The sequence below is a fragment of the Canis lupus genome, chromosome 3 (assembly GCF_003254725.2).
Source record: "Canis lupus dingo isolate Sandy chromosome 3, ASM325472v2, whole genome shotgun sequence".
Lineage (NCBI taxonomy): Eukaryota > Metazoa > Chordata > Mammalia > Carnivora > Canidae > Canis > Canis lupus.
In genome coordinates, this window is record NC_064245.1 from 64,566,293 (window position 1) to 64,577,136 (window position 10,844).

The window sequence follows — 10,844 nt, forward strand, 5'->3', positions numbered from 1 at the left end:
ATCTTTGGGGTAAGGTTCTGGCAGCTACGTTTTTTTATCCCCTCCCCTGCACACTGAGGTAGTTCTAAGGCCCACAGCTTTGCTAACTTCTCTCCTAATTCACTTATGAACCCCCTGAAACTTAGTTTCACTAGTAGAATGACAGTTTCTTAATGGGACTCTTGACATGATGACACACAAAATATCACCTATGAAGTTGTAGTAGACGTGATACTGCTTCACACAAAAGATGTCCATATTCTAATGCCTGTAATCTGTGCATGTGTTATTTTACATGGCAAAAGGAGTTTTGCAGATTAAATTATCACCCTGAATATGCAGGTAAGCCTAATCTAATCACATGACCCCTTAAAAGAGGAGCACTTTCAGAGGGAGATGTGACTACAGAAGAATGGCCAGAGAGATATGGTGTTGCTGGCTTTGAAGGTGGGGAAGGGAGTCCCAGCCAAAGAATGTGGGCAGCATCTAGGAGATGAAAAAGGCCAAGAAACAGATTCTCTCCTAGAGCTTCTGGAAAGGAACACTACCCTTCCATCACCTTAATTTTAGCTAGTGAGACCTATATAGGACTTCTAACCTCCAGAACTATAAGAAAATGAATTTGTATTGTTTTAAGCCACTAAATTTATAACAATTTGTTACAATAGCTATAGGAAACATAAGTATTCTAGGCAAAAGTATTTAATGTTAATCTAATCAAATGTCCACTTCAACAGGACTGTAGAAAATACAAAGACTAAAGGAAAGATTTAAATGACATCAGACAAACCAAGAATGTAGCATGTTCTTAAAGAAACCTGGCCTAGTTATCAAAAAACAATGGTAAGGATAAGAAATCTGGAGAGGTGCTTTGGATTTAAATAGACAAAAGAGACAAAATCTAAAGGTAATGTATGCTCCTTGATACATGCATCAAAAAAAGAAAAGAAGAAAATTATAAAAGATATTCTCAAGACAAATGGAGAAGTTTTAAAGATAGTCCACATTTTAGATCAGATAATAGAATTATTGTTAATATTCTTAGGTATGACAATGGAATTCTGGTTAGTAGGAAAATGTTATTATTCCCAGGAAATACTAGCTGGAATATTTAGGTGGCAAAGTATCATATAATATCTACAGCTTAATTTTTAAAAAAAAGTAGAAGGAAGGAAGGGAAAGAGAAAAATAGAGTAAGGAAAGAGGAAGAAAGAATATAAATATGAAGAAATATTAACTTCTGTTCAATCTGGGGTAAGAGTTTCTGTATACAATGAGTTCATTGTATATTTTTTCAATTACTCTTATATTTGAAAATGCTTATAATAAAACTTGAGGTATGGAGAAACCTGAGCTTGTGGCAAATTTGAAGATAGAGGAATAGATCCTGAATCACTCGTTCTGGCAAATACTACAGGTGGATTGATGGGTTTTGCAGTGTCTTCCAGCCATGTACTCATCCATTCATTCATTTATTTTTCTATTTATATACTTATCAAGCATGCATTAAATGTCTCCTCTTTCTAGGCTCTAATTTACAGAGATCACAGGGAGAGAACTCTTCCCAGGGGTAGGCAATGCTCAGGTTGAGATTTCCTACTGAGCTCTGGGCAGTTGGCTAACCTGGAGTGAGAAAGACCCATTTCAGCTCTGCCTCCCCTGACAAAAGAGAAAGGAAAAGAATGGGAAAGACCTCCTCATCTGGCATCCCTAAAACTGTGAAGTGCAAGTTTGGAAAGTTATGCTTTGCTTCAATCCCAGTACTCATTAGTAAGGGCACTTGAACCAATGACCATCCATCAGAGCTAGGTAAAATCTTTTGTTGTTCCATTCAACTAATGTTTCTTGAATTCCTACCATGTAGCAGGAGTTAATCAAGATGCTATGGATTCACAGTGGAGAAAACAAAGCCCCTCCCCTTATGAAGTTTATACTCTTTTAAAGAGTGAGGATGACAAAAAAAAATAAAAAGTAAAAGGTAAATTAACAATGTCAGGCAGTGCTAAGTGTGACAAAGACAAACACAGCAGAGTGAGGTGGATAGGGGGTCTGGATGGCTGGAATGGCCTCCTGAGAAGTTGAGCTTTGAGCAAAGACCAGAGGGAAATGAGGAAACCTACCATATGACCCTCTGGGGAAAAAAAAAAAAGAAGGGGCATGAGCTGAGTCCCTGGTAGCAAATATTCTTGGTGTATTCAACAAGCGACAATGTGGCTAGAGTGGGAGATGGTAGAAAAGAGGCTGTAATAGAATATTAATAATAATAATATATTTGGGTTTTGTCCTTGTCCTGAAGTCCTTGGAATTTCCTGAATGATAGAGGGGATAGGCATGTATTTTGTTATTCATAACAAGCCATTTTCCATCATACCTGTTACTACAAATGAGGTGACTCTTAGAGGATCCTTGGGGAGTTTCAGGATGGGGGCTGGTTGCCAGAGGAACCCCACCCCCACAACCCTGGGGAAGAGAGAAGGAGTAGATACTGAGCTTAATCACTAATGGCCAGTGGTTTAGTCAATCATGTCTACATGATGAATCTCTATAAAATGAGATTTGGGGAGCCTCCAAGTCTGCAAACACATCCATGTGCCAGGAGGTGGCACACCCCAATGACTCCTGAGCTGGAAACACTTTCAGACCTCACCCCATGTACCTCTTCACCTAGTTGTTCATTGTATCTGTAGAAGAGAAAAAAGTTTCCCTACACCCCCTAACATCCCTGGTTGTTGCTGAAAATAAAACTGACAAAGACAGATTAATGGGAGACAAGGATGCAAGTTATGTTGAACTTTTACGTGTACACGGGAGCCTTCACAAGAAAATGAAGACCCAAAGAAGTGACCCAAGCAGAAAGCTTCTATATCTTTTAGATAAAGAAACAATACAGTTGTGAAGAATTGGCAAAGCAAAGGAGTTTGGACCAAAGATATTAAATACCATGAATTAACAAAGTTTGTTTATCCAGCCTATTCAGACCTAAATTCCCTGTCACTGATGATAAGAATATGTCCCTTCCTCCTGGTAAAGAAAGGATTCCATTCACATGGGAGATTTCTCTCCTCCTTGCAAGGAGGAAGAGAAACATGGTGTGGTGGGGCACAGTACCTTCCTGCTTCCACTGTTTTCTCAAATTCCTCCAGTCTAAGATATTCAGAATACCAAGGTCCAATATTTGGGACCAGTGTGTTCTGAACCCCACCATATCCTTTATAATAAACTCCATTAGTGAGTATTGCATTTTTCTGATTTCTGTGAATCATTCTAACAAATACCTCTAAAGTAGGGGTTTGTGAGAACCCCTACCTTGTAGCCAAGTTGGACACAATGTGGGTGGCCTGGGGACCTGACCCTTTCAACCAGCATCTGAACTGAGGGCAATCATGTGAGGCTGAGCTCTTAAAGCTGTGGTTTGAGACTAACTCCAAGTAGTTAGCATCAGAACTGAACTGTAAGACAGCTAGTTGGTGTCCAGAGTAGTAGAATTGATGTGGAAGGGAGAAAAACCACGTTTGGTGTTAGAAGTGTTATGAGTAAAAATAGATCATAGAATGCTCCGTGATTGATCTTCCAAACTCTTTTTTTTTTCTGTTTTAGTCTCAAAAAGAGAACCAACGGAAGTCCACCTTCATGTGGAAAGGATCCAAATTTACCTCTACTTACTGCCACAGGACAATCTGGATCTACCAGTTTACTGTCAGAGTTAGGTCAGAGGAGTTTGGATTTGATGGAGGTCCCAAGGTGATAATATACAATATTGATGATCTTATGATAATATTGAAAACCTAAGAACAAGCTAGGACTGACTTGAATGTTATCGTGACTCATGTGAACAAGGAAGGGAGGTTAATAAACCCAACAAATATCAAAGGACCCACCCAACCAAGCAACATTCTTAATCTGGTCAGGAGCCACCCAGGACATTTCACAAGTGACTGAAAAAAAACTGCTGCTATTTTTTACCCACCCCTAAGACCAAACAAGGAGTCCACATTTCTTTGGTTTATCTGAATTTTGGAGAACACATATTCCTCACCTAGAAATATTGCTAGTTCCTGAAGACTTCCTGAGAGAAGGCTATGTCTGAGAGAGGAAATGAACAAAGGAAGCCACATCTCAGTTATATAAAGGGATAACTCTCAGTGCTTTTAAGCCCTATGATCCCAGCTCAGATATAATTTCAGAGGTGTCTGCCACTGGACATGCAGACTGGAGCCTATGGTGAAAGCCTGTATCTGCCTCCCAATGACAATCATTGAATTTTGGACCTGAAAATTCTACATGCTGCTGCTTAATACTCAGCATTTGAGAGATAATTACTAGCTTGCTGTTGGGCATTTGAGACTGCCTGTATGGCTGAAGGACATGAAATAACCACGAAACCTGAGATACCCATAATGTCTTGGGTGATGTCAGAGAAATGCTCTAATAACGAAAATAGGGCCCCAAGGAGTTCCAGAAAAAAATGGCAACAGTTTCTACAGGAACATGCTGTTAGGGGAATTGAGGAGTCATCCACCTGTATGCATAGGAGGTAGTCTTTTTTCCCAGACTTTGGAACCACCTCAGGAGCTGCCAAAACCTGTCACCACATGAACAGTACCCTATGAATACCACTCAATTGACTAACCAAGAACTGCTTGGTTTATGAGACAGTTCCAAGGAGAATGGATAGTATACTGTTTGCAAAGCTGCAATATTAAAACCAGCAGAAGGAAAGACCCTAAAGAACGTAAGAGTAAATCAGCTCAATTAGCTAAACTGGATGCTCTTTTCATAGCAATAATGGAAGACTTGAATAAAGGTAAAATCCTTGAGTTTTTACCAATTCATGGGCAGGAGCCAGTGCTGGTCAGGTAAATAAACAGTGGAAAAGTGGACTGTTAAAGGGATGCCTATGTAAAGTACAGCCTTCTAGAAATTGCTGTGGAAATTTAAGGGATGTGTCAAAGGAATACATGTTGATGCCCATCAGAAGAATTCTTTCCCAGATTCGAAAGATGATTGGGAACCCCCAAATGGACCTTCTGATGCTCTCCCTTGAAGTGACTATCTGGGTCCTTGGATTGAGAGGGAATGGCAGTGCTATAGCAGGCAGAGGTGAGCTGAATCTACATATTCCTCTTACATCTTCTGAGTCACAAAACACCAAGAACTGTTCTGTCTGCCAACAAGTGAGGCTGCAAATGGCTATGGGGAAAACTCCCCAGGAGAAAGGCCCCACCCATAGCTGGTAAGTGGATACATTGGACAAATGCTGGTGGCTCCAGGAAGCTATAAATGGGCCCTGAGAGGAATAGACCCTCCAGACTGGGCTTTGTATACCCAAATGTACGCAAATATTCAAACTACTGTTAAAGGATTGGAACAGAATATACTGGACCAATTTAGCTGACTGAGTTACATTTCTTTATGTCAAAGGATGCACTTCACAGCCCATAGTGTCCAACAGAGGGGCAAGAGATACACATCAAATGGGCATACTGTACTGCATATCGTTCTTAGAGGAGTAGTTTAATAGAGAATTGGAATGGGCAGTCGAACATTTGCTGACTAAAACATTTATGTCGAAAACAGGGGGAGAAATAAAGGCATGAGGAACTGGATTACATAACCTCATGAGTGTGTGTTCACCCTCAACATGAGAGGGGCTAAGTATCCCCACTGGATAGATTCCTCCAATTTTCTGGGGGATCTGGGGAAGGGTAGGGGGGAATGCTGGTGTGATTATACAATTCTCCCCCATGTCACCACAACTTTCTTTTTTCCTACTTGATGCCATGCTTCCAGAGCCATGGATCTAACTGTAGTTACTGGAAGTAGAGATGATTCCTAAGTAGGAAGCCATAACTGTACTTTTAAACCTTTATGTCAGAATTCTTGAGGACCTGCTGGGGTAGACTGTGCCTACAACCCATCTGGGAAAGTTGGAGTTCACAGCAAATACTATTGTCATGTCTACTGATTGAGACAGCCCATTAGTTGTGTATATGTGTAACCTCACCCTAGATGAATGGGAGTGGACTGAGGCAGTGGGAGGGGAAGATATTTGCTAGACTAGTATTGCTGCCAGCAATCTGAACCGATGTCCTTTCCAAAGGTGGAAAAGTTTGAGTAAAAAAGATATGTATCTATAAACATATGGAGAGAAGGAGAAATAATAGCTGAGGGTAAAGAAATGATAAGCAAGCTATCCAACAAGGGAAACCCAATATCATATTAATCACTGTAGAGAGACTCAGAGCAAGGGAATAATATTATCTCTTAGCACAGTTAAACCAGATGCCCAGAAGTGTGAAGCTGATGTTTGTCAAGACCACTCCTGCTTTTGGAACCGGACAAAGTCAAATGGCAGCCTGAAAATCTGAGTGAGAGCACTCTGGAAGACATTCTGGTCATATGATATGATAATAAACTGGACCAACAATAAATGACTAAATGGAATGCTAGTAACATGACTATATCTTTGGGCTACCAAATTGTACCATGACCACACTGCCATGTGGTATAATCCTGGTGGTGTTGAAGATTCGACTATATCATGTAAATAAGTCCTATGGTAACACCAGTATTGGTTATCAAATGTATTGGGGGGTTGTGTCAAGACCTCTTCAGGACACGCCTACAGAAATTGACTGGCCTGAGGAGGAACTAACCATCAGCTGATTTCTATGCTAAATAGTCCTGCACAAGCTTATCATAAGCACAAACTACAGTAGATCGAGGGAGAAGAGAGCAATCCAACTGGCAACCAAATTTTATTATAACAAATTAAAATGGCAGCCAATGTGCCAGTGTGCTATGCAGAGATACATATTACCCTTGTTTTTGTGGCTGGAAAGCTTTTAAGCTGAAGAGGTCAAATATATGTAATTTTCAAGAATATGAAAGTGTCTGTAATGGCTTAGTGGGACAAATTAGTTGTTTCTTCAAATCTATTTCTAGCCCACATTGGCTTCTCCAAATCTATTAGGTATATTCACGTTGGTACTATTAATGTATCTATAACAATTCTATAAATGCTGCATCAAATGTAAATGTTCTGACAAGACATATGATCATTTTGCTGAAAAGGATCTGTAGTCAAAGTCTGAGGAGTAACTAGTGGAATAATAATAGTAATAATAATAATTATAATAATAATAATAATAATAAAAAATTTGGTCTTTGTCCCCAGTTCCAGCACAGCTCCTAAAACCTTTGGAATTTTCTGAGTGACAGGAGTGGTGTTGGAGCATCTTTTGTTACTTGTAAGGAGCCTTTTTCAACCGTACCTGAGTTTATGCTAATGAGATGACTCTGGGACTCTCCTTAGATAGCCTCAGGATGAGGTCTAGTTGTCAGAGGAAACAGCCAGCTATGTGATTTGAGGGTTGCAACTTTCAACCCCATCCCACCCCACCTCTGGGGAGAGGAGAGGAGCTAGAGATAGAGTTCAGTCACTAATGGCCAATGATCTAATCAATCGTGCCTATGTAATGAAACTTCTTTAAAGACCTCTAAACAATTGATTCAGAAAGCTTACAAATTGGCAAACACATCCATGTGCTGGCAGGGTGATGTACCCCAACTCCACGAAACAGAAGCTCCTGTGCTCAGGTGCCTTTGGACAGGAGCGATATATATTACATATTATATATTATATGCTGCTTTATGTAGCTGTTCATTTGCATCTTTTATAACAAAATGTAATACTAAGCAGAGCATTTTCCTGAGTTCTGTGAATCACAGTAGCAAATTATGGAACCAGGGTTTGGAGGCTGGGGAATTGGAGGGGTGGAGAGTTAAGGGCTAGGAACCTTTGACAGAAGTGTGAGAAGCTTGAGGACCTGATATTTACTACTGGCATCTGAAGTGAGGGCAGGCATTCTTGTGGGAATGAGTCCTGGTGAGCCTGAGGTTAATTCCAGGCAGTTCGTGTCAGAACCAAATTGAATTATTCAACACCTCATTGGTGTTGGAGAATTGGTTGGTTACACATAAAAATCATTAGACACAGAGAGTGCCCAGCCACCAGACCTGGGGGTGTGAAGAGAAACCCGAATTCTCTTTTAAGTACTCTTTTATCATTTATATTTTTTAGAATACCAATTCTATATCCAGCTTCTTACATTTATTAATTCCCTTATTTTTAATATTCTCATTTATCCTTTGAGATCAGTATTATTATGTACTTTTTTTTAAAGATTTCATTTATTTGTTTATGAGAGACACAGAGACAGAGGCAAACATAAGCAGAGGGAGAAGCAGACTCCTCACAGGGAGCCTGATGTGGGACTCAATCCCAGGACCCTGGGATCACAACATGAGCTAAAGGCAGATGCTCAACCACTGAGCCACCCAGGTGCCCTATTATGCACATTTTATAATTGTGATACAAAGTAAGGCTCAGAAAGTGTTGTAGGTGACTTACATGTAGTCACACATATGGGGATGGGATAAACACAATTTGAATTCAAGACTGCCTGACAATGTCTGCCTGACAAAGGCAGCAGCAGAATTGAGAGTGGAGGTCCCCCTGCTGTACACAGATTCTTTGAGTGGCAGGGCAAGAGTATTGGAACAAGAGGCAACTGCTCAGGTATGGCTGAAAGCACATGAGAAGTAAGAGCAATGCAGTTCACCAAGGGGTATTGTACACCAAGGGACATTGTAAGAAACTAGACAAAAAGAGGATAATGTTATTAAAATAGTGTGTCTGATAACATAGTTGTATTTTTCATTCCTTTTAGAGCATATTGCCATGTGGCTCCATGCTACACCAGGTGGATGGATGGATGGATTTCTCTGCTTTGAAAGAAGAGCTAATTAGAAGTCATTTCTAATTAACTCCATACACAAGAGGTACAAATTTCCAGTTATAAAATAAGTAAGTCATGGGGATGTAACGTACAGCAGGATGATTATCACTGATAATACTGTATATATTACGTATTTTTACATTGCTAAGAGAATAGATCATAGAAGTTCTTCTCGTAAGAAAAAAAAAACTTGCAGGGGTGCCTGGGTGGCTCAGTCAGTTAAATACCTGCATTTGGCTCAGATCATGATCTCAGGGTCCTGGGATGGAGCCCTGGGTTGGGCTCCCTGCTCAGTGGAGAGTCTGCTTCTCCCTCTTCCCCTCCCTCCAGCTCATACGTTCTCTCTATCTCTATCTCAAATAACTAAATAAATAAAAGCTTTAAAAAAAAAGAAAAGAAAAAAACTTTTTAAACTATGTATGGTGATGGAAGCTGACTAGTCTTATTGTGGTGATCATTTCACCATAATACAAATATTGAATCATTGTGTTATACAACTGAAACTAATAAAATGTTGGTTTCAATTATATTTCAATTAAAAAAAGAATATATATTGTTTCATTACAAGAACATTCATTAATATAATGCATCATATTAATAGATTCAAGAAGAAAATTATGTTACTATTTCCATAAATGTTGAATAATTTCTGACAAATTTCAACACTTATTAAAAAAAAAAAAAACTTATTTCTTAGCCTTGACTCTCAAAGTTGACTTTCTAGGGACACAGTAGTATTAAATACTGGCCTTTTTTTTTTTTTTTTTTTTTTTTTTTTTTAGGAGAGAGAGTCTTCTCTACATTGGAAAAGTTCTTTACTTACCAAGAACCAAGTCTGGCCACCTAAGATCACCGAATCACATCATAGGCCAGAGAAAAGACCCTAAATAAGGCAAAGGGGTCAGAAGCAAGTGTCCTGTCTACCACTTCTCAAGATTAAAGCCCCTGATGGTGAAGGAGTGTGAAGAACAATAGAAAAAACAACATGGGGTTGGAGTTAATGTAAAGGGAGAGCTTCGTTCTTGCACACCTATCATCACTAAGGCAAGTGGCAAGATCCTGAGAGAATGCCTTCATTGATTCTGGCACCCACGTTAAGGTGGCCATGGCTAAGGGCAGTGAACAACACTGCTGTGCTCCCCATCGTGAGAAGAAAGGACTCAAAGATAGACCAGAAAAGACCTGGGATGCTGATTAGGGCCAAGAGCTTAGAAACAAAGCCAAGACTAAAGAACCAGCCAGCAGGTGCTACATATATCAGCAAAGACCAAAAACCAGTGGCCCATCCTTGCTCCATACACTCCCTCGTGCCCCCAGAAGACTTTTTGAGAGTCAGAAGAAATCTTTGAGAGAGGGGAAAATAATGCTGATGAGCAGTTCTGTCTTTGAACTTAATACTAACCCCAAAGAGATTGAGTTAACCCCAGAGAGAATAACTAAAATTAATTAAAATAAAATAAAATCCAAAAAATAGGAAGCAATCTTTAATCACCTCACTAATCCTCTCTTTTGCCATCATTAGCAGGAATGAGGATTTGAGAGCACAATGCCGGTGGTCCACAGAAAATGTGTGTTTTGCAGATCTGAATTGTAATGCATTCATTTCCACTTGCCAATTCTGAGAACTTGCCTTACTCAAACTCTGAGCACCTTTGACATATTAATCACTCAATCCTTCTGGAAATGCTCACTTTACCTGGCTGCCAGACATCATACTCCTGGTTTGCCTCACCTTACAGGTCACTACTTCTCAGTAGCCTTTGGCAGGTTCATCTCCGCCTTTTATTTTTATTTTATTTTTAAAAAGATTTTATTTATTTATTCATGAGAGAGAGTGAGAGAGAGAGAGAGAGGCAGAGACACAGGCAGAGGGAGAAGCAGGCTCCATGCAGGGAGCCCAATGCGGGACTCGATCCTGGGTCTCCAGGATCAGGCCCTGGGCTGAAGGCGGCGCTAAACCGCTGAGCCACCAGGGCTGCCCTCATCTCCACCTTTTAGTCTCTATATGTTAGAGTACCCCAAGGATTGGTTCTTAGCATCCTGCTTTTGTCATCTACATTCCTG